We start from the raw sequence: 22,497 nt of genomic DNA on the forward strand, positions 1-22,497 counted from the left end.
GGATTAGTTTTAATAGTTTTCTGTTTTAGAAATTTAATTAGTATGTTTTCCAGTTTCTGCCTTGAACTCGCCGAGTGCAGTCGAAGCTACTCGGCGAGCCCATCGCTGTTTCACAGTTTTTATTTTTATTTTATTTTTGTTCTTTTTACGTCTTTTTCTTACTTTGGTTGCAGTTGTTACATGACCCGAGGATCCAATACGTCTTTGGTTCCTCCACTTGAAGACCCGGAGTCCGCTCTAAAGAAGAACAAAGGAAAAGCCGTTGGAGAATCCGCTTCTTCAAAGAACTCACCTTTGAAGAATCTCAAATCCGTTTTTAGCAAGAAAAAGAGCAGCAAATCAGGAGCATCCAACACCTCTTCCTTGGCAAACGAAGACCCAATCAAGGAAGACCTCGTGAACGACTCCGAAAGGGAAGAAAGCGAATTTGATGAAGGTAGCGATTTAGAAGGTGACTTTGACAACACCATGGCGAACATCGATGAAGTTCCCATGGGCGAATGGAAGAAGAGGATACGAGATGATACTGGCCAGGGACTTGTGCAACCCGCAATTCCCGCGACTGCCACTTTTGAGCTTAAGGGTCACATACTTGCTCAACTCAAGGAGATCCCCTTCTACGGAAAAGACCACGAAGATGTCTATAAACATTTGGATGAAGTCAATGATGTAGCTAATTATTTTAATGTTCCAAATGTGCCTCACGAAACCCAGCTGCTTCGTATGCTTCCAGTTACATTCAAAGGTGCTGCTAAGGATTGGCTCAAGTCACTACCTCCCGGATCCATCACTACATGAGCTAAGATGAAGGAAGAATTTATTGACCAGTTTTGCCCACCTTCAAAGATAGCCAAGTTGAAGAAAGCTATTGCCAACTTTGAACAACAAGCTGGAGAGTCCCTTTAGGAGGCATGGGAAAGATACAAGGGCCTACTAAGGAATTGCCCACATCACGATCTTAATAGCCAACAAGAAGTCTCCATTTTTTATGATGGGGTAAATGTGACTACAAGGCAGCTTCTTGACTCGCAAGGACCGCTCACCAAGAAGCCACCCCCAATGATCAAGGAGTTAATTGAGGAGTTCTCTAAACACTCTAGAGAATATCATAACCCACGAAATGAAGTGAGTAGGGGGGTAGTGAACACTGTTAACGATAGCATGGCAGCAATGATGGCTAAACTAGATAGTTTAGATAGAAGGATGACTAAGATGGATCAAACAATTCATGCTATTCGGGTTGGATGTGAAAATTGTAGAGGACCTCACCTCACTAAAGATTGTGATTTGGATGAGAATGGAAACAAGAAGGCTCAAGTATTCTATTCAAGTGGCGACAGATTTGATGATAATTGGCGAAAACCGAAGAAGGAATGGCTCCCGTATGACGAGTACAAAAAGGCAAAGGAGGAGAAATTCAAGCAAAAAGAACGGGGTTTCTATCAAAAGGAGGAACCGGTTATGGAAAAGAGAGCTAATTTGGAAGAGATGTTCACAAGGTTTGTAGCTGCGTCGAAAAAGAGGAACAATGATACCGACATTGAATTGAAGGAGCAACGAGTAATGCTTATAGATCATCAAGCTATGATGAAAGATCAACAAAATTTGCTTAGGAATCAGCAAGCCTCCACTCATAACATTGAAAAGCAGATAGGACAGCTTGCACAACAAATAAATCAAAGAACACTTGGTTAACTTCCGAGCAATACCGAACAAAATCCAAAAATGGCGCATCTAAATGTGATAACCACTAATTCTGACAAAATTTTCACTCCTTTGACTTCTATTCAGAAGAAACCAAGTAAGGTGCAAACAGAAGAGGAATTTGAAAGGAATTCGAGCAAACCCGACTCGACTCGCCGAGTCGGTATAATGGACTCGACGAGTCCGAGAGCTGATGAGAAAAATTGTTCTCTTTTGAAAACTTACAGGCCCCCTTTGCCATTTCCAATCCGAGCCATACCAGATGAGCAAATTCAACTGTATAGAAGATTTATGGAGCAAGTGAGGACCCTTCAAGTAAACATTCCATTTGTTGAAACGATACTTCAAACGCCTAAGTATGCAACTTTGCTTAAAAACCTCTTCACGACTAGACAAAATATGGAAAAAGTTGTTGAAGTCTTGTTAAATGAGCTGCCAGAAAAGAGGGGTGATCCGGTAAGCATCTCCATACCTTGTCAATTTGGGAACATAATCTCTACTCATGCGTTGACCGATTCGGGTGCAAGTATTAATCTAATGCCATATTCTTTCTTCAAGAAGCTAAATTTGCCGGAGCCAAAGCCGATTCGTATGAAAATCCATTTAGCCGATAAGAAATGATAAATCCACGCGGAGTATGCGAAGATCTTCTCGTCAAAGTCGATAAATTTGTGTTTCCCGTGGACTTTGTAGTGCTTAACATGGAAGAAGACCCTAAAGTTCCAATCATTCTTGGAAGACCATTTTTGAATACCGCTTGTGCAATAGTCAATGTGTGCGAATCTACACTAACACTAAGGGTAGGGAATGATTCAGTGGTGTTTAAAGCGGAACAAGAAAAAAAGAATGAAGGGATGAAATACGGGGAATTTTCCTTAGTGAATTTGGATGATGAAGTGTTAGAAAGAGAGCTTGCACTTTTACAAGAAGAAAATACAAACAAATTTCTACTATCTTCTGAAGGGAATTTCGATGCTGGAGAAGATTTAAAGGAAATAGAAAGGTTGTTAGAGGAAGCTGAGTCAAAAGAAACAACAACAATTGTGGAAACATCCCAGACTCGCCGAGTCGCATCGACTGACTCGACGAGTCCGATCGAGAACCTCAAGAATCATGAAGATCTTAACTTGCTTCTTACAATTTCCCTTTCTGATCTTAACATGTACACTTCTCCTGATCCTTTGGGAAGTCCAATAGAAGAGGCTGAGATTGTGGAAAGCTTTAACTTCCAACACGCACAATTGGCTTACCTTGACACGATGATAAAAGAAGAAGTGATTCAACTTGACGAGATGGTAAGTTTGGGAGAAAAGGAGAATGTAAGGGCTTGGAATAATGATGAGAATAACTCATCCATTGAGTCACTCATGGCTAATCGAGAGATCGAGTCAAATACAATCAAGAGAACCAAACCTAGAGCCCGAGTTTCTACTAATTATGAAGTATGTGCATTTTAACCACCAGATTATTTAGAAGATAAGGAAGAATCCTTAATATCAAGTGAAGATAAGATGGCGACTATACGGGAAGTCAAGATTGACAAAGAAGGAGTACAAAAGATGGGTCCAAGGAACGGGGTGAAGAAGAAAAAGGTTGGGAAACGGATCAGTTATGCTATACAAGAGGATGCTGTGAGGAAAAAGAGAGACGAATTGAGATGAGCGTATAAAAGAAAGATACATGCTTACAAGACAAAGTTTAAACAACAAAAGATTAAGTGTGAATTCCCGATGGAGGAAAACGAAGAAACGTAGAGCGGGAAGGAGTCCAGCTAACGACTCCTCAAAAAGAAGCGCTTAACGGGAGGCAACCCGTTGCTAGAGTTTGCTTTCTTTTACTTTTCTTCGTTTTTAGGATTTATTTTCATTTTGCTTTGGATTTGTTTTTATCAATCTTCTTCTGTGTTTCAAATGATTGCTTGTGGACAAGCAATGCTCAAGTGTGGGGTGGCATACATTTTATTTTGCAAACTCAAATTTTTCACAGAATGAAAAACTCGACGAGTCTCTAAGTCTACTCGGCGAGTCCATGTCAGAAATCCCGAAAAATTGCTGAATCAGGCATCTACTCACCAAGTAGGTCCGCCTACTCGGCGAGTCCACATATTACCCGGAAAAAAAATTATTTTACATTCTATAAAAGAGGGTTTTTTACCCTAAATTGCAAACACTTTCAGTCATTCATACGAGCCGCCACCCCCATACTCGACGTGCACTCTCTCAAGCCTTCATCTTGAATCTTCTCTTCTTTTGCGAATTCAACCAACAAGGCAACAACTTTAGCTCTTAATCCTTTACAAGTTTCGATCTTGGGTGAAATATCACCCTTAATTTCTGGAAAAACCCGATTTTGGGAAGACTTGGATTTTAGGGTTTTGATTTTTGACAAATTAGGACGTTTTAGACGTAATTTTTTACAATCATATGCTCCTGGAACATTCCGAAGCAAACCCCTGAAATAATTTATGGATTTGGCTGGTTAGTTTCATCAGAACAGATCTGGACTCCCGCAGTTCGTCCTACTCGCCGAGCAGTTCGTGGACTCGGCGAGTCCATGCTGCTGATGCCCAGTATTCTGCCATTTTTAATATTTTCGGTATTTTGCTTGTGGTTTTCTTGTTTCTCTGCTGTGTAGGAACCATGTCTAGGAGAGGTCAAAGCTCATGAGGAGGCGGTTATGGGGACATCCCATGGTTGACTTTTCCAAGCATCACCAACAAGTCTTCACTCACACGTACAAAAAGCAAGCTGGAGGCTTTGAAGCGGAAGGAAATATATGTTCCTAATAAGTTGGACTGGTCCTGGATAGGGCAAACTGGGTTGGAAGAAGCGCTGAACCATTATTTGGTCAAGTCTTGTGAAGTTAATGGGGTACAAATAATCTGTGACGGGTGGAGTCGGTTGTTCAAGCTTCAAGAACCCGTGTATCAAGAGCTTTCCTGGGAGTTCTTTGCCACTATCTCTTTCCGGGGTGGTGATGACTACTATAATCCGAATAATATTTCATTCTGCCTTGGAGGAGAGTTTCGCCAGTGCAGCATGGCAGAGCTGGCATGGAGGCTTGGTATTTATGATCAGACTGAGATCATGTCCGAGACTTTTGAGTCATTCTTGGAGCAGTGCCACAAAGACTTGCCCGAGGATGTGGTTTCCTCTACTTGGTGGACCACCATTGCCAATCGGGTTTACATTCCTTCATCCGCCCAAGAGGGGAGCATCTGTTCCCCGATTCATCGCTTAATACATCGTCTGATCGCGAGCTCTATAAACATGCGAAAGGATGACGATAAATACTTGGCAAAATACTTGGCAGAGGGGGCAGTGAAAGAGCGGGTGACTTCAAAAATCAATGGTGGCATGTTTGTTACAAGGCTTGCGAGAACTTATGGTATTTTGGACCGACAAGAGGCACGGGCATTGACTATGATTCCTAGTCCTCCCTTCAGCACAACATTATTCAGGAGGGCTAGGATCATTGAGTATTATGGAGGGGGGCATGTTAGTATTCCAAATGATGATGAACCGTTAGTTCTGGAAGAACCGGGAAGGAGGGTGAGACAAAGGAGAGAGCGGGTGCCACAAGACCCACCGGTTATTCCGGTGGATGAGGAGCTACCTATGGATTGGTATAATGTTGAGTTGCGAAGGTACCAAGATGACCTCGGGCGGGGCGTGAACTATGTCAATGAGTCATTTGCTTATTTATTTGAGCAAATGCATTTTGCGCCAAGGCCCGGATTCCCGTATGTGTCCAGTTGGGATGAAAGGGTGCAAGCGAGAAGAAACCAAGCAGGCGGAAGTGGAGCCGGAGGAGATGAAGACGGGGAGGAAGATTGATGCTTTATTGTGTTTTTGATGTTTAAGACTATTTACTTTTCTTTGTTTTGGGTGTTGAACTTGTAGGATGTTTGAGTAGGAATTGGTTTTCTTTTATCACTTGTGGTTGTTTTGTTTTCAGATTGAAGGATTGGATGCATGCAAGAGTCTCAATGGTCAAGGTTAGAGTGAGGATTGGGTCTAGATGAGAATGTGCATGAGTTTAGGGTCGAGTCCGTTCTCAAGGAGGGTCTTAGAGTGTTATTTGTTGAAGAAAAATGAAGAAAACACACTTAGTTATCATACCCAGCCATATCAGAAACGGAACCCAAAAGCATAATATTTATATTTCTCACTCAGCGATGGACTCGCCGAGTGCACATTACCTACTCGACGAGTCCGAGTTCAATTCCACGATTTTTCTGCTTGATACGTTGCTACTCGTCGAGCTTCCGTATAGACTCGACGAGTTTATCACTTTTCATTCTCAAGGCTTATATTCTGCTCAAGTTCACTACGGGTCTCGCTCATATTCCTTGGAGTTTAATTCCTGAAGATTTCCGAGTATCTTTCCTGCATTTTTGGAGCTTTCCCAAACAAGATATGACACCCAAGGCATGGATGAGCTGTTCCCATGTCTAAAGTCAGTTGAAGATGGAGCTAAATTGAAGAATATCAACCTCGTGACTACTATCCCATGGGAGTTTGTTCCAATTCCTTCTTTATTTTATTGTTCTTTATCATGCATAATATGCAATGGGGACATTGCATAAATTAAGTGTGGGGTAGGGGGTTGGTTATATTAGTTAAATTAGTAAGATTAGAATCCTAATTCTAGGTATAATTTTAAAATTGCTAGGACTTAATTGAGAAAATTTGGTAAAAGACAATTAGGATTCCATGCTAGTGTTACATTTGATGATTGTATGAAGACCCAAATGTTTAGTTGAGCCTATATACGTTCTAGTGCATTTGTGGCCTCCTTTATTCTAGTGAAATCATGGGACAAAAACACAACCTCACTTAGTTTGAGGGATGCAATATGTTTAGCATCGTGTACCAGAAATGTATCCTGGAAATTTTTTATCTTTAATCAATAAAGGTTGAAGTTGAGCGCCCCTGCTTAAGCATGTAGGGTTTGAGAGAAAGGAAAAAAGCGAGTTGCATGAAAAAAAGAGAGAATTACAAGAAAAGTTTGAAGAAATTTTGGAGCAGTTAAAGTGAAGATCAAAAGATCAAAATTCCAAAAGTTCAAAAGTTGAAGATACCCAAAAATCAAAGAAAATAAAAAAGGTGGCAAATTTGAAGAATTCAAAGAAATCAAAGTTCAAATTATCAAGAAAGTGAAGAATTCCAAAAAGCTCCATAGTGGTATCGAAGAATTGTAAATTTTTAGAATATGTATGCTTGAGTTGCTCAACCAAAAACACCTTGAGACTAGGAGGTTTTCTGCGGATGGATTCGGAGGGATGCATAAAATGAGCATTGTTCGGAAAAAGTGGGCGAGTGTTTATGAGGATTGTGAGTATTTAGAATTGAGGGGGGTTGTTTAGGAAAAATTTAGACACAAATGCATGTGTTGCGGTCTTGGCATAATGGTTGGGTTGGATTGGGATTGTCTATGTAATATTAGTGTGCTTAATTTCAGTTTTGCTTGGGGGCAAGCAAAAGTCAAGTGTGGGGTAAAAACTTGATGTGAATATTTAATGCACTAGTTTTTTATTTATAATTCCTAATTTATCGCATCTAAACCACACCTTACAGGCCGTGAACCAGATCGAGTATAGTATAGCTTTGATAAGCAAGGGTGTCGAACACAAGGGGAACGGTAGTGAATTAATTTAAAATATTTGATTTTAGGTTACAAAGCACACGGAAGGAATAAATAAATGTATTATTAAATCTCAAACGAATAACTAAATAGCAAATATCGATAGACTGACAGGAAGACAAATCTCTTTAGGTACTTTGGTTTAGACAAATTACACCTTAAAATCATAGACAATTGCACACACAGATTTATTTATTCATGTTCACCGATTTCTAAAATGATTAGATTCACGTTCTCTATTACTAATCCTTTAGCAAACAAGTCAATTCAAGCAGTGATCAGTTGATTAAACTAACAGGTTTCCTAGTGTTCAGTTCGTATCAAGCAAGACTTGTAATAATAGTTAATTAAATTTGTCAATTCAATCAACTTATATCTGATTGGTCGTCACATATACTCACACATTAATTTACTTATTTTCTAGTTAACCCTAGTTTCATGTTCACTATTCCTAGGCATATAATCTTGATGGTCATCAAAATCATAAGAGACAAGCAATCAAGCAGATGTTCATACAACTCGATATACTTAATAATTAACAGAAAATAATTGTCATTAACACATAAGGATCTTTTAACAAGCTTAACAAGATAAATTAAACATGAATAAAACAATCAAATATAGCAATTAATCCAATAATCAAGGTTTCATCTAATCATAAACTCAGAAAGTAAAAAACATAATAGTATCACAGTGGAATGCTAAACATGGTCACGATAACAACCCACATGATTAACGACACGAATCCACTCTCTAATCCTTCATATCTTCGCTCCGGTCATCTTAACGGCCTTCCAGCCACCTTCTAGACCCTCAAAACGACAGTTATGAAGTTTTCTTGTCGAACAAGTCGAATTGAAATATCATAGATTCTGAAAATGGGTGAATGATATGGGGTATTTATAGTTGAATGGAGATGAAATTAATATAGAATTTTAGAGTTGGATAGGAATAAGGAAACTAATGGTGGCTTAGGGATTAAGAAAATAAAAATAAGGTAAGTGGTGCTTGGGGAATAAGTAACTTGGAGGGAATTTCCGTCCAGCTTTTATGCTTCATCTTCAAGGCCGATTTTGGATAAGATAAATCCAGAATTAGCTAAAAGGCCTTCTCACATAAGTCGTAGGAAATTACGTCTAGTTTTCAGAACATTTTGAATCTCATCAATCGGACTTATGAGTCATAAGATATACCCAAAACACTAAAGAGGGGTCAATCTGCCAGCAATATCCTTTTTGCATCTTTTCAGCTCCATTCTCTTCCTTTTGTATTCCAGCTCCCATTTTAACTGTAATTGAATATTTCAAAGCATTTTAAGTATCTTTTAGCTCTAAATAACATAAAAGCATAGTATAAAATAATAAGAAAACATCATAAATATATGAATAAAATAGACGTTATCAAACTACCCCACACTAGCGTTTTGCTTGCCCTCAAGCAAAACTGATTTTATTATCTCACCAATATCACATAGAATAATCCATTTCAAACCCAGCCATTATCCCAAGACCGCAATGCATGTATTTGTGTCTACAATTCCTAAGAAACCTCCCATTCCTAATTACTCACAATTCTTATGAATATTCACCCCTTAGTTTATACGACACTCATTTCTGCAACCCTCCGAATCAATCCTCAAAAATCTTTCTTAACCTCAAGGTAATTTTCGTAAAGCTACCTAAGCATACATAATCTAGAAATTACAACTTTTCATACCATAATGGAGCTCTTGGAATTCTTCACTTCTTTGATATTTTGATCTTTACTTCTTTGAATTCACCACCTTTTGCTTTTTGGTATCTCCAATTTTTGATTCTTTGGAATTTTACTCTTTTGATCTTCAACTTGATAGCTCCAAAATTCTTTCACTTTTTGGTAATTTCTCTCTCTTTGTTTTTATATCTCACTTTTTTCGCACATACCCTACATGCTTAAGCAAGGAGCTTAACTTCAACCTTTATTGGTTAAGGTATTAGTCTAAGTGCAATGACTACATAAGCTCTCCTGGATAGATTTCTGGTTTAGGCTGCAAAACGTATTATGCCATATAAACTACCAGATTACCTTTCATATCTCATGATTTTTCACTAGGAAATGGGAAGCCACAAATACACTATAACATGTGTAGGCTCAGGTAAACATTTGGGTTCTCATCGGATCATCCCATAAAATATTAGCAAAAGTTTAAATTATCACTAGATTTTCCTAAACTAAGCTATTATTTCAAGTTTATAAAATTTTAAATTTTCCTAATCTAGCAATTTTTAATTTTCCAATTTAAATTCCTTTTTCGACCCCTACCCCACACTTATTTCATACAATGCCCTCATTGTATGCATAAAACTAATTAAGCACATAAAAGCAGTAAAAATAGGAGAAAAGGGAACAGACTCCCCTGGGATAGTAGTGGCGAGATCGAACGAGGCTGCTAAAAGTTGCTCCATAAATTTGTTGGAAGACTGGAAACTAGAACTGCTGCTTCTGAATGTGCCGGAAAGTAAAATCAAGAACACCGAATTTTGAAATGTGGTGCAAAAGATTGCAAACTAATGCAATGTATAGTAACCATGACATGGGAAAGTGTCGACCACGTCGTGTCATCGAGTGATGAAAAATTCATATCGCGAATAATAACATGGCCACGATGTGGTAAGTGTTAGCCACGTCGTGGTATCTAAAATGTCAGCTTCCTTCTTGCGATGAAAAACTCCCCCACGACATAGGAAAGTGTCAACCATGTCATGACAGCCGGGACAATAATTCTGCTTCGCGTCGAAATAAAACTCCATGGCATGGGAACAGCTCATCCATGTCATAGGAATCAATGTATAGTTAGAAATGCCACTCTTTTATATAATAAACTCTCACAATATCGACACGCACCCCACACTTATTAAAATTTGTGGCTCTCGATTGTAAACTTCAAATTCTCACACGGCTTTCTCTCTCGTGACAAATCAACATTTGACCCAAATTGTTGAAATTTCTGAAAGCATCCGAAGGGCAAAAATTCCGCAAAGATCTGAATCATCAAGAGCATCAACATGGAAAACAAAATAAAAATAAAAATAACAACTCACTAAAATAACTAAAAAAATAGCAAACCAAAATAACTAAAAAGGATATCACGATCACTCGTCTTCGTCGAAATCAAGCAACAATTGTTGATTAAATCCCTTGCATGCAAGATGTGGTTTGTGAAAACAAAAACTTTCGGGACTTGTCAGACTATTTCCTTTGTTTTCTTTGCACCATTAACTAATAAGTAGAACAAGAGTTGACCAAACTAGTCAAGAACAGCAAGAGCTCGGTCTTCCACTTAACCACCACGATACGCCTTGCTATACTACGCCTCATGGATTGAGTCGGAAAAATCACCAAAGTAGTAGACTAAACAAGTCAAGAATTCCCTAATCGCTTGCAATCTCGAAACCCATGCAAAAAGTAAACCAAGCAATGCATATGATCACGAATTCCTGCACATAAAAACAAAAACCTTCCCGACAAGTGACATGATATCAACGAAAATAAAAATAAACATAAAATAAAACTAAAAATTAAAAACAAATAACGAATAATCAAACAAACTAAATTAATTGAAAACCGTTCCCCGGCAACGGCGCCAAAACTTGATGTGAATATTTAATGCACTAGTTTTTTATTTATAATTCCTAATTTATCGCATCTAAACCACACCTTACAGGCAGTGAACCAGATCGAGTATAGTATAGCTTTGATAAGCAAGGGTGTCGAACACAAGGGGAACGGTAGTGAATTAATTTAAAATATTTGATTATAGGTTACAAAGCACACGAAAGGAATAAAGAAATGTATTATTAAATCTCAAACGAATAACTAAATAGCAAATATCGATAGACTGACAGGAAGACAAATCTCTTTAGGTACTTTGGTTTAGACAAATTACACCTTAAAATCATAGACAATTGCACACACAGATTTATTTATTCATGTTCACCGATTTCTAAAATGATTAGATCAACCTCGCAACTTCTATCTCAGGGGAGTTTGTTCCAATTCTCTCTTTATTTTCTTATTATATTTATCATGCATAATATGCAATGGGAACATTGCGTAAATTAAGTGTGGGGTAGGGGTTGGTTACATTAGTTAGAATTTTAGTTAAATTTTGGAATTTTGCATAAAAATTGCTAGGATTAATTTAGAAAATTTTGGTAAAGCAATTAGGAATCATGCTAGTGTTATGTTTGATGATTGCATGAAGACCCAAATGTTTAGTTGAGCCTATATACGTTCTAGTGCATTTGTGGCCTCCTTTATTCTAGTGAAATCATGGGACAAAAACACAACCTCGCTTAGTTTGAGGGATGCAATATGTTTAGCATCGTGTACTTGAAATGTATCCAGGAAAATTTTTATCTTTAATCAATAAAGGTTGAAGTTGAGCGCTCTACTTAAGCATGTAGGTTTTGAGTGAAAAAAAGTGAGTTACATGTAAAAAAAGAGAGAGAGAATGACAAGAAAAGTTTGAAGAAATTTTGGAGCAGTTAAAGTGAAGATCAAAAGATCAAAATTCCAAAAGTTCAAAAGTTGAAGATACCCAAAAATCAAAGAAAATCAAAAAGGTGGCAAATTTGAAGAATTCAAAGAAATCAAAGTTCAAATTATCAAGAAAGTGAAGAATTCCAAAAAGCTCCATATTGGTATCGAAAATTGTAATTATTAGAATATGTATGCTTGGGTTGCTCAACCAAAAACACCTTGAGACTAGGAGGTTTTCTGCGGATGGATTCGGAGGGATGCATAAAATGAGCATTGTTCAAAAGAAGTGGGCGAGTATTTATGAGGATTGTGAGTATTTAGGATGAGGGGGGTCGTTTAGGAAAAATTTAGACACAAATGCATGCGTTGCGGTCTTGGCATAATGGTTGGGTTTCTTTGGGATTGTCTTATGTGATATTAGTATGCTTAATTTCAGTTTTGCTTAAGGGCAAGCAAAAGTCAAGTGTGGGGTATTTTGATATTTGCATATTTAGCCATATTTTTAGTATAGATTTTTATCAATTATTAGCTAATTATTCGCATATTATGGACAAAAGGTACTTAATAATGTTTGAATTATATTTTCAGTCCAGAAGTCGTGCTCGGAAGCAAAAGGAAGCAGGAGTCACGATCGAAAGCTCGGGAATGGAAGAAAGAAGAAAACTACCCCACACTAGCCTTTTGCTTGCCCTCAAGCAAAACTGATTTTATTATGTCACCAATATCTCATAGAATAATACATTTCGAACCCAGCCATTATCCCAAGACCGCAATGCATGTAGTTGTGTCTACAATTCCTAAGAACTTCTCACTCCTAAATACTCACAATCTTTATGAACCTTCACGCCTTAGCTTATACGACATTCATTTTTGCAACCCTCCGAATCAATCCTCAGAAATCTTTCTTAACCTCAAGGTATTTTTGGTTAAACTACCAAGCATACATAAACTCTAAAAAGAATTACACTTTGATACCACAATGGTGCTCTTGGAATTCATCTCTTCTTTGATATTTGCTTTGATTTCTTTGAATTCACCACCTTTTTGTTTGATTTTTGGTATCTTCAACTTTTTGATTCTTCAGAATTTTGATCTTTGGATTTTATACTTGACTGCTCCAAAATTCTTTCAACTTTTTGGTAATTTCTCTCTTTTTTTTAATATCTCACTTTTTCGCTCATATCCTACATGCTTAAGCAAGGAGCTTAACCTCAACCTTTATTAGTTAAGGTATTAGTCTAAGTGCAATGACTACATAAGCTCTCCTGGATAGATTTCAGGTTTAGGCTGCAAAACATATTATGTCATATAAACTACCAGATTACCTTTCATACCTCATGACTTTTCACTAGGAAATGGGAAGCCACAAATACACTATAACATGTGTTGGCTCAAGTAAAGATTTGGGTTCTCATCGGATCATCCCATACAATATTAGCAAAAGAAATTAATTATTACTAGATTTTCCTAAATTAAACTATTATTTCAAGTTTTCAAAATTTTAAATTTTCCTAATCTAGCAATTTTTAATTTTCCAATTTAAATTCCTTTTTCGACCCCTACCCCACACTTATTTCATACAATGCCCTCATTGTATGCATAAAACTAATTAAACACATAAAAATAGTAAAAAAAAAAGAACAGACTCCCCTGGGGTAGTAGTGGCGAGATCTACTGGGGCTGCTAAAAGTTGCTCCATAAATGTGTTGGAAGATAGAAAACTGGAACTGCTGCTTCTGAATGTGCCGGTAAATAAAATTAAGAACATCGACTTCTAAAATGCGGTGTAAAAGATTGCAAACTAATGCAATGTATAGTGACCACGACGTGGGAAAGTGTCAACCACGTCGTGTCGTCGAGTGAGGTGAAATCTATATTACGAATAATAGCATGGCCACGACGTGGTAATTGGTGGTCACGTCGTGATATCGAGAATGGCACCCTCCTCTCATGATGAAAAACTCCCCCACGACATAGGAAAGTGTCAACCATGTCGTGACAGCCGGAATGATACTTCTACCTCGCGTCGAAATAAAACTCTACGGTGAGGGAACAGCTCATCCATACCATAGGAATCAATATATGGTAGAAACACCACTCTTCTAAATAATAAACTCTCACGAAATCGACGTGTACCCCACACTTATTAAAAATCATGGGTCTTGAATATAAACTTCAAATTCTCACACGACTTTCTCTCTCGTGACAAATCAGCATTTGACCCCAATTGTTGAAATTTTTGAAAGCATCCGAAGGGCAAAAATTCTGCAAAGATCTGAATCATCAAGAGCATCAACATGGAAAACAAAATTTAAACAAAATAAAAATAAAAATAAAAACTCACTAAAATAACTAAAAAAATAGCAAACCAAAATAACTAAAAAGGATATCACGATCACTCGTCTTCGTCGAAATCAAGCAACAATTGTTGATTAAATCCCTTGCATGCAAGAGGTGGTTTGTGAAAACAAAAACTTTCGGGACCTGTCAGTCTATTTCATTTGTTTTCTTTGTACCATTAACTAATAAGTAGAACAAGAGTTGACCAAACTAGTCAAGAACAGCAAGAGCTCGGTCTTCCACTTAACCACCACGATACGCCTTGCTATACTACGCCTCATGGATTGAGTCTGACAAATCACCAAAGTAGTAGACTAAACAAGTCAAGAATTCCCTAATCGCTTGCAATCTCGAAACCCATGCAAAAAGTAAAACCAAGCAATGCATATGATCACGAATTCCTGCACATAAAAACAAAAACCTTCCCGACAAGTGACATGATATCAACGAAAATAAAAATAAACATAAAATAAAAATAAAAATAAAAAACAAATAACGAATAATCAAACAAACTAAATTAATTGAAAACCGTTCCCCGGCAACGGCGCCAAAAACTTGACCCTTATGCATTAACCATAACTATTTTCTGTTAATTGCTAAGTGATTAAGTTGCATGAACATCTCTTAATTGCTTATCTCATATAATTTATCTGAACACAATACTATATGCCTAGGAATAATGAACATGAAACTAGGATTAATTAGAGAATGGGTAAATTAATGTGTGAGCTTGTATGATACACCATCAACAAGAGGTTAAATGAACCACCAAATTTAATTAGCTAGCTACAAGTCTTATTTAACCCGAATAATTAACCTAGGAAATCTATTAGTTTAATCAACTGACCATTGTTTGAATTGGTATGTTTTCTAAGGATTAGTAATAGTGAATGCGAATCTAATCACCAGAGTCAGTAACCAATAACAATTAATCTATTATATTATCATAAAAATTAACCATAGGAGTAAATGAGTTGAACCTAAACAGAAACTCTTTTTGATTATTGAATTTAGTTTGTTTTTACGTGTTTTCAGCTTTTAGTTGAGTAGTTAAGTTTTAGTTAAGTTTCTAGTCTTTCTAAATAGTTAATTTTATTTGCTAATTGTTATCATTTTTTTAATTTTATTTGTTGATTAATTTTTTTATTTAGTTTAATTTTTATTTTTATTTTTATTTATTATGTATTTTCCAAATCTCGGTGCTCTTGATGCTTTTCTTGAGGAAGTAGTACCGGAAATTGAGCAAGACGATGAGGAGTATGACTCAGATGAAGATTTGAAGAAATTTGGAAGATGGTTAGATAACATCTCTCAATTGTTATCTACGGGGGGGCGTACACATGTGTACCATCACATCAGCCTACTCCGACTTCTAAATTCTATAACTTTCGCATACGAGCTCCGTTCCTGGCGTTCTTTATATCCACGCGTAGGTGGCGATGTAATCTACAACTTTCGTCTAGACTCCGTCGACTAATTTTGACTTTATTTTTAAAGTTATATTTTAACAGACTTAGACAGTTAAAATCCGTTAAAAATTCATAACTTTTTCATCCGACGTCTGTTTTCGACTGTCTTTATATCGTTGAGCTCCTATTAATGAGATTTTAAATTATCATTTAGGTAGTGTTGGATAAAAATCGATCGATCTAAAATTCGATTTCCGTGTTGTGCACTGCTATGCTAAATATTAGAAAAATCATAACTTTCTCATACGAAGTCAGATTTGGACGTTCTTTTTATGCACACTCTCGATTTAACATATATTACGACTTTCGTTCAGATCTCTAAGGCTAAAAATTATTTTATTGCAAACTCACTTTTTACGTCACACAACGTTATGCCAGTTTTATCGCGAAACTTCGACAGGTCATAACTTCTTCGTTATAACTCGGATTTCGGCGTTCTTTATATGTACGGAACCCTTGTGACATATACTATAACTTGGTTAAGATTATTTGTTCTAAATAATCTTTTATCAAAATGTCATTTTTGACGCTTATGACGCTTATTGTCTCTAAATTGACTAGCCCGAATCTACGGGCGTTACAATTATCTCCCCTTTAGGATGATTACGTCCCTGAATCATCAACAAAACAGGGCTTGTATAATGACTCCATACGTTATCTCTTCATCCTAGGTAATAACCGTAACTTCTATGTTCCTTCGAATGAGTATCTAACTTTTGGACTTCTTGACTGCAGGCGGTGCTCAATCTTGCACCCGCTCTCTATCTCGCGTTGGACTTTCAATCGTAACCTTCGAGTTACAAAATCAATCCTTATTGGAGACTCCTTCTTCTTCTTCTTAACATACTTAAGATAAGTTCTTTCATTCGATTACCATAATAGACCGATGGGTCATGTTCTAATGACCTCTCATCGTATGATGCAACGCTTATACTCAGGTTTTTTAGAGTCAAATTCCATAATGGAATATACCTTCCTTCATGTTCTAATGTGATATAATCAAATTCTAGCATGCAGCACTTCTAGCTACACGCTTCTTACTTTAACAATGATTGCGATACTTCTACTGATCGCTTCGATTATCTTTCATTTCGTTCTTCAGGCTTAAGTCAGATGTTACATCGATCTTAGTTCTCTGAACCACGTAACATACTCGTCTTAGTCAGAATCGATTTGATATGACCACTAGGGTCGGAATAACAATCATCTTCTTAGTCATTACCGAAACGATGGTAACGGCATACATGAATAAAACTGAATCAATTACTAGCGCCTTGGTAACCTTGTGACTTTCCATGATCCAAGTGTGAGTCATGAGCTTACGGTAGTATAGGCCTCTACTACCTTTCACACCTACTCATACTCGTCCCAAGTATTGTCTCGCAGTCTTCCAAGTTCTTATTTCCTAAAATCACAAAACAATTTAACACATACGGATGTGTCCAAATAATCATAAAAAATTCCCTAGAATCGACTAAGACTTCTTCCATGCGTATCTTCAATCATCAATTATTCTTTAACTCGGTTGGTGGTGGAAATTCCATATGATGGGATAACTTCATGGATTGTACCAAAAATCTTTCTTTCTGCTAATCGAAAATGTACTTCTCCCATACTAGACGTATTATTTATTAGACGCATTCTAAAGGCAAGATACCTCTCTTACGGTATCTTCCGATAGGTATCATTCACTATCATCATTTCTTCCATTTGCTCAGTCTGCTACGAGTCGTTATCATGACGTTTCATACACCGTAATAGTTATTCGAGACGTGAAATTTAAGATAGATAAGGTTTAGACACGTAATCATCCTTATTACTCCGAAAAGTTACATGTCGGTTCTAATACCGTAGTTAAACATTTAGAAATATGAACACATAAAGTTTCCAGATCCGGTCGGAAACAGACCATAGATATGATCAAACGATAGCATAAAGCATCACAAATCATTTAGCACATAAAAGCATTCTAGGCATCTTCCCTAATTAAGCAAGTGCTTGTGTCTATTCAGGTGTACTTCCTAAAATATATTAGACACACTCCTCACGATCATCGCTTAGCATTCTAAGTTTAAGTCTAGAAATAAATCCTTATTCCTAGTTCACTTAAACTAATGCTCTGATACCGACTGTGACATCCCCAAATTCACGGTTATTTTAAAAAATTTACTTATGCTTATTTGAAAATCAGAGTATTCATTTTAAAGAATAATATTGCGGAGTTTGTTCCCATAAAACATGATAGATATATTATCAAAGCATTTCCGAAGAAATGTAATTTGTTTATATTAAAACTTTGGGATGTCATCGTCAGTACAAAAACATAAGCTAAACAGACCTTACATTCATTTACACTAGTGATTTATATCTCCTTTAATCTCTCAGTGTAATATAGCTTCGTATCGACACCTGTGATACAAATAAACTGAGTGGTTCAGGTTGGGAAACCTGGTGAGTACATAGGGTTTTCAACCCATAATAATAAAGTTATTATGTTTTATCATCAAACAATTAACCCAATTACCCATCCCCATTATCTTCTTTATTCTTAAGTATCTTCCCTAACAATCATCTATTCCTCAACCTTTATTCCTAAGGATTGTGCTAAGGAATAGGCACGAAGTCCATGGCTGCCAGGGCTTATATAACATGCACTAAGTCCATAGCTGTCGATGTTATTTGTTAGGCGCTAAGTCCATAACTGCCAATGTTCATCAATAGGGTACTAAATCCATAGCTACCAACGTTCATTTGTAAGGCACTAAGTCCATAGCTGCCAATGTTCATTTGTAAGGCACTAAGTCCATAGTTGTCGGGGTTTATCTATTTGGCACTAAGTCCATAGCTGCCAGGGTTTATCTATTAGGAACTAAGTTCATAGCTGCCAATGTTAATCTATATCATCTTTCATCTCTCATCATTCATCTACCCATATTTACCCAATATTTTTATAGGTATAAAATACATATACAGTTTAAATAAAATATGTATATTTTGTTCATCCAGCATAGATATCAAGAACACAGATAAAATGTGTAACACCCGCAGATCCGGGCTAGTCAATTTAGAGGCAAAAAGTGTAGAAAAAGACTTTTCGACAAAATATTATTTAGAATAAATAATCTTAACCAAGTTGTAGAATATGTCTCAAGGGTTCCGTACATATAAAGAACGCCGAAATCCGAGTTATAATGAAAAAATTATGACTCGTCGAAGTTTTACGACAAAACCGACACGACACCGGGAATCGTAAAAAGTGAAATTACGATAAAATACTTTCTAGACTTAGCGATCTAAACGAAAGTCGTACTATATTTTAAACCGAGAGTGTGCATAAAAAGAACGTCCAAATCTGACTTTGTACGAGGAAGTTATGATTTTTCTAAGATTTAGCATAGAAGTGCACAGCCCGAAATTCGAATTTTAGATCGGTCGATTTTTAACCAAAACACTCTAAATGAGAATTGAATATCTCATTAATAGGAGCTCAACGATAAAAAGACAGTCAAAACCAGAGCTCGTATGCGAAAGATATGGACGGAACTTAGTCCCTACTCTTCGAGCGCGGCAAATTCGATACAGTTTTGTAAATCTGAGATAGAATGAGAATTAGCCGACGGGATCTAAATGAAAGTTGTAGTAATCATAAATAACAACGCGTGGATATAAATAACGTCGATAATAGAGCACGTATTTAAAAGATATGGACGAAACTTAGTCCCTACTCTTCGAGCGCGATAAATTCGATACAGTTTTGGAAATCAGATATAGAATGAGAATTAGCCGACGAGATCTAAATGAAAGTTGTAGTACTCGTAAATACCAATGCGTGGATATAAAGAACGTAGAAAACAGAGCTCGTACGCGTAAGATACGGAAGAAACTTAGGGTCTACTCTACGATAAAACCCCTATAAATAAGAGATGAACTCTTCATATTTTCTTCACACCATAAGCCTTTCTTTCTCTCTCTAACATCTCTCTAGACTCCCCAAACCCCCCTAGAGCCTAGGAAATTTCCCTAGCACTAGAAGAAATCCCCCGGAGCGCACGAAGGCTCCGAGAAAAAGAGCTTTTCGGCTCGGAAACGCTGCTCCAGCGAAGCTCGGGTTTTAATAAAAACCCGCTGTAAGTTACGCCTACCCTATTTTAAGTATAACTTATGTTTAAATATAATATCGTTATTATGAACCTAGAAATAATATTTATTAGTGATTCAAAGTCGTTATACTAATTGATCTACTTACGGGAATGATGTCTAGGCTGTGATTTAGTGAGGTGTTTAAAGTGGGATTTCCAAACAGTATACTTCGTATACCAAACGGACCCTACCTCCGATATGATCCTACCTGGTTTGTCCTTACTTGATAGATCATGAAAGTAGACTTTGATTTAATGATGAATCTAGACTAATAATTAGTCGCAATAAAGATTAGACTAAAACTTAGTGATAATAATGTTAGGTTTCGTCGAAGGAAAATAGAATTGTTAGAAGCGAAGCGCTGCCCAAATTTGGAATCACCACCTTAACAAGTGAGTGCATAGTTACTTTCATCTTACACATAGATATGACGTATTTTATATAAACTACATGCTATGTGTGTATACTATCTGAATACTTGCTATCTATGCTGGATGAAACGCTTTATACATGTTTTAAATGATCTAAACTGTATATGTATTTTATATCTACAAAATGTGTTGGGTAAAACATGGGTAGATTATAGGTGAGATAAATGATGAGCGATGAAAGATGAGATAAATGATGAACGATGAAAGATGAGCAATGATATATGAGTGATAAAATATGGTGCGAAGCGATGACCTAAGTGACGAGCCAAAGCGATGAGCCAAAACGATGAGCCAAAAAAAATGAGGCAAACGATGACCCAAGCGATGGCCTCGTCATCTAGCAGAGTACGGATGACAACCGCAGACTATTCTAGACAGTCTAGTGCAACACTAGCAGGATCGCAACCTGTAGGTGTTGTGAACGATGTGGTCACCCGATGTACTCTAAAAACCCATTGACAGGTATTACGAGTGGACTCTCGAAAACGATACTGTCAATAAACGAGATAAACCCTAGCGACTATGCATACTTAGTGCCGATTCCTTAGGATACTCCTTAGGAATGAATGAACGAGGAATAGCTGAATCTTAGGGTAGATCCTTAAGAGTAAAGAAGATAATGGGGATGGGTAATTAGGTTGATTGTTTGATGTTTAACATAATAATTATATTATTGTGGGTTTAAAACCCTATGTACTCACCAGGTTTCCCAACCTGACCCACTCAAGCTTATTTGTATCACAGGTGTCGATATGAAATTACTTTACATTGAGGGATTTAAAGGAGATGTAGATCACTAGTGTAAATGAATGTAAGTTCTATTTATGTTTATGTTTCTGTATTGACGATGACATCCCAAATGTTTTAAAATGGATAAAAATACATTTTTTCGGAAATGCTTTGATAACGTATTTATCATGTTTTTCTGGGAACAAATTCCGCAACATTTTTATTAAAAGAGGTACTCTGATTTTTATAAAGCATAAACAAAATCGGTCTTTTCTGGCCGTGAAAATGGGGATGTCACAGTTGGTATCAGAGCATTAGTTTAAGCGAACTAGGAATATGGATTTATTTCTAGACTTAAACTTAGAATGCTAAGTGATGATCGTGAGGAGTGTGTCTAATAAATTTAGGTAATACACCTGAATAGACACAAGCACTAGCTTATTTAGGAAAATGCCTAACATGCTTTTATGTGCTAAATGATTTATGATATGCATTATATGATCGGATCTATGGTCTGTTGCCGACCGGATCTGGAAACTTTATGTGTTCAGACTTCTAAACGTTTAATTACGGTATTAGAACTGGCATGTAACTTTTCGGAGTAATAGGGAGCTTTACACGTCGATCGTAAATAAAATCTTTCCTATCTTAATTCTCGTCGTTTCGCACCAAACGTCTGATTTGGTGTATAGAACGAAATGGCAAGAACCCGAAGTGGAAACACGAATGGAAATAGAAATCAACCGCCTCAACCACCAATGATTGAGCAAATACCTGTTGTAGTAGCCACTCCTGGGCCAATCACAATGGTTGGAGTACAAGCCATGATTCGGGCTATGCTAGCTGAGCAAAGAGAAGAGATGAGGCAGATGTTGCACGAAAATAGGGATGAACCTACGGTGCCCATTGTGCAACCTGAGTTGATCGCTGAACAATCGGAGGAAGGAAATTATAGCCGCACTGTGAGTCAAGTTGGAACCCAAGGGGCAAGGAGGAATGGCCCGAAGAAGGGAAATGACAGGGATGGGCGGATGTATAAGAATTTCTTGGGTGCAAAACCGCCGAGTCTCTCTGGAAGCCCAAAACCATTGGAGATTATGGACTAGATCTCCGAGATGGAGATGGTATTTGAGATCTGCGACTGCAGCGATAAGAAAAAGACCGTCTTCATAGTCATACAACTAAAGACCGGAGTGTTAAGTTGGTGGTAGTTGCTGGCAGATACAATACCACGAGGAGAAGCCATATGAATGTCTTGGGAAGCATTCATGGAGAAGTTAAAAATGCAGTACTGCTCAGAGATAGATCTGATAGACCTAAACAATGAGTTTCAAAACCTGAAGAAAGGGAAGATGAGTGTTGATGAGTATGCCACCGCATTCACTGAGAGGATGAAGCTATTTCCCTACTTGGTGCCTACTGAACTCTCCAATATAGATAGGTTCGCTAACAGACTGCCTGCAGACTTTGGCCCAACGGTCAAAATGGCAACTACTTTGAAAACAACCGTTAGAGCA

At 37.2% G+C, this 22,497-nt stretch overlaps 1 non-coding gene across 1 annotated transcript; it reads right to left on the reverse strand.

Annotated features, from left to right (window-relative positions):
- Window positions 1–852: 852 nt before the first annotated feature.
- LOC145110362 (small nucleolar RNA R71) lies at window positions 853–959 on the reverse strand. Its single transcript, XR_013709744.1, has one exon. It is a non-coding gene; the product is annotated as a small nucleolar RNA R71 (small nucleolar RNA).
- Window positions 960–22,497: the final 21,538 nt, after the last annotated feature.

This window comes from Lactuca virosa, chromosome 4, assembly GCF_052849685.1.
Source record: "Lactuca virosa cultivar CGN04683 chromosome 4, Lactuca_virosa_CGN04683_v6, whole genome shotgun sequence".
NCBI classification, from domain to species: Eukaryota; Viridiplantae; Streptophyta; class Magnoliopsida; order Asterales; family Asteraceae; genus Lactuca; species Lactuca virosa.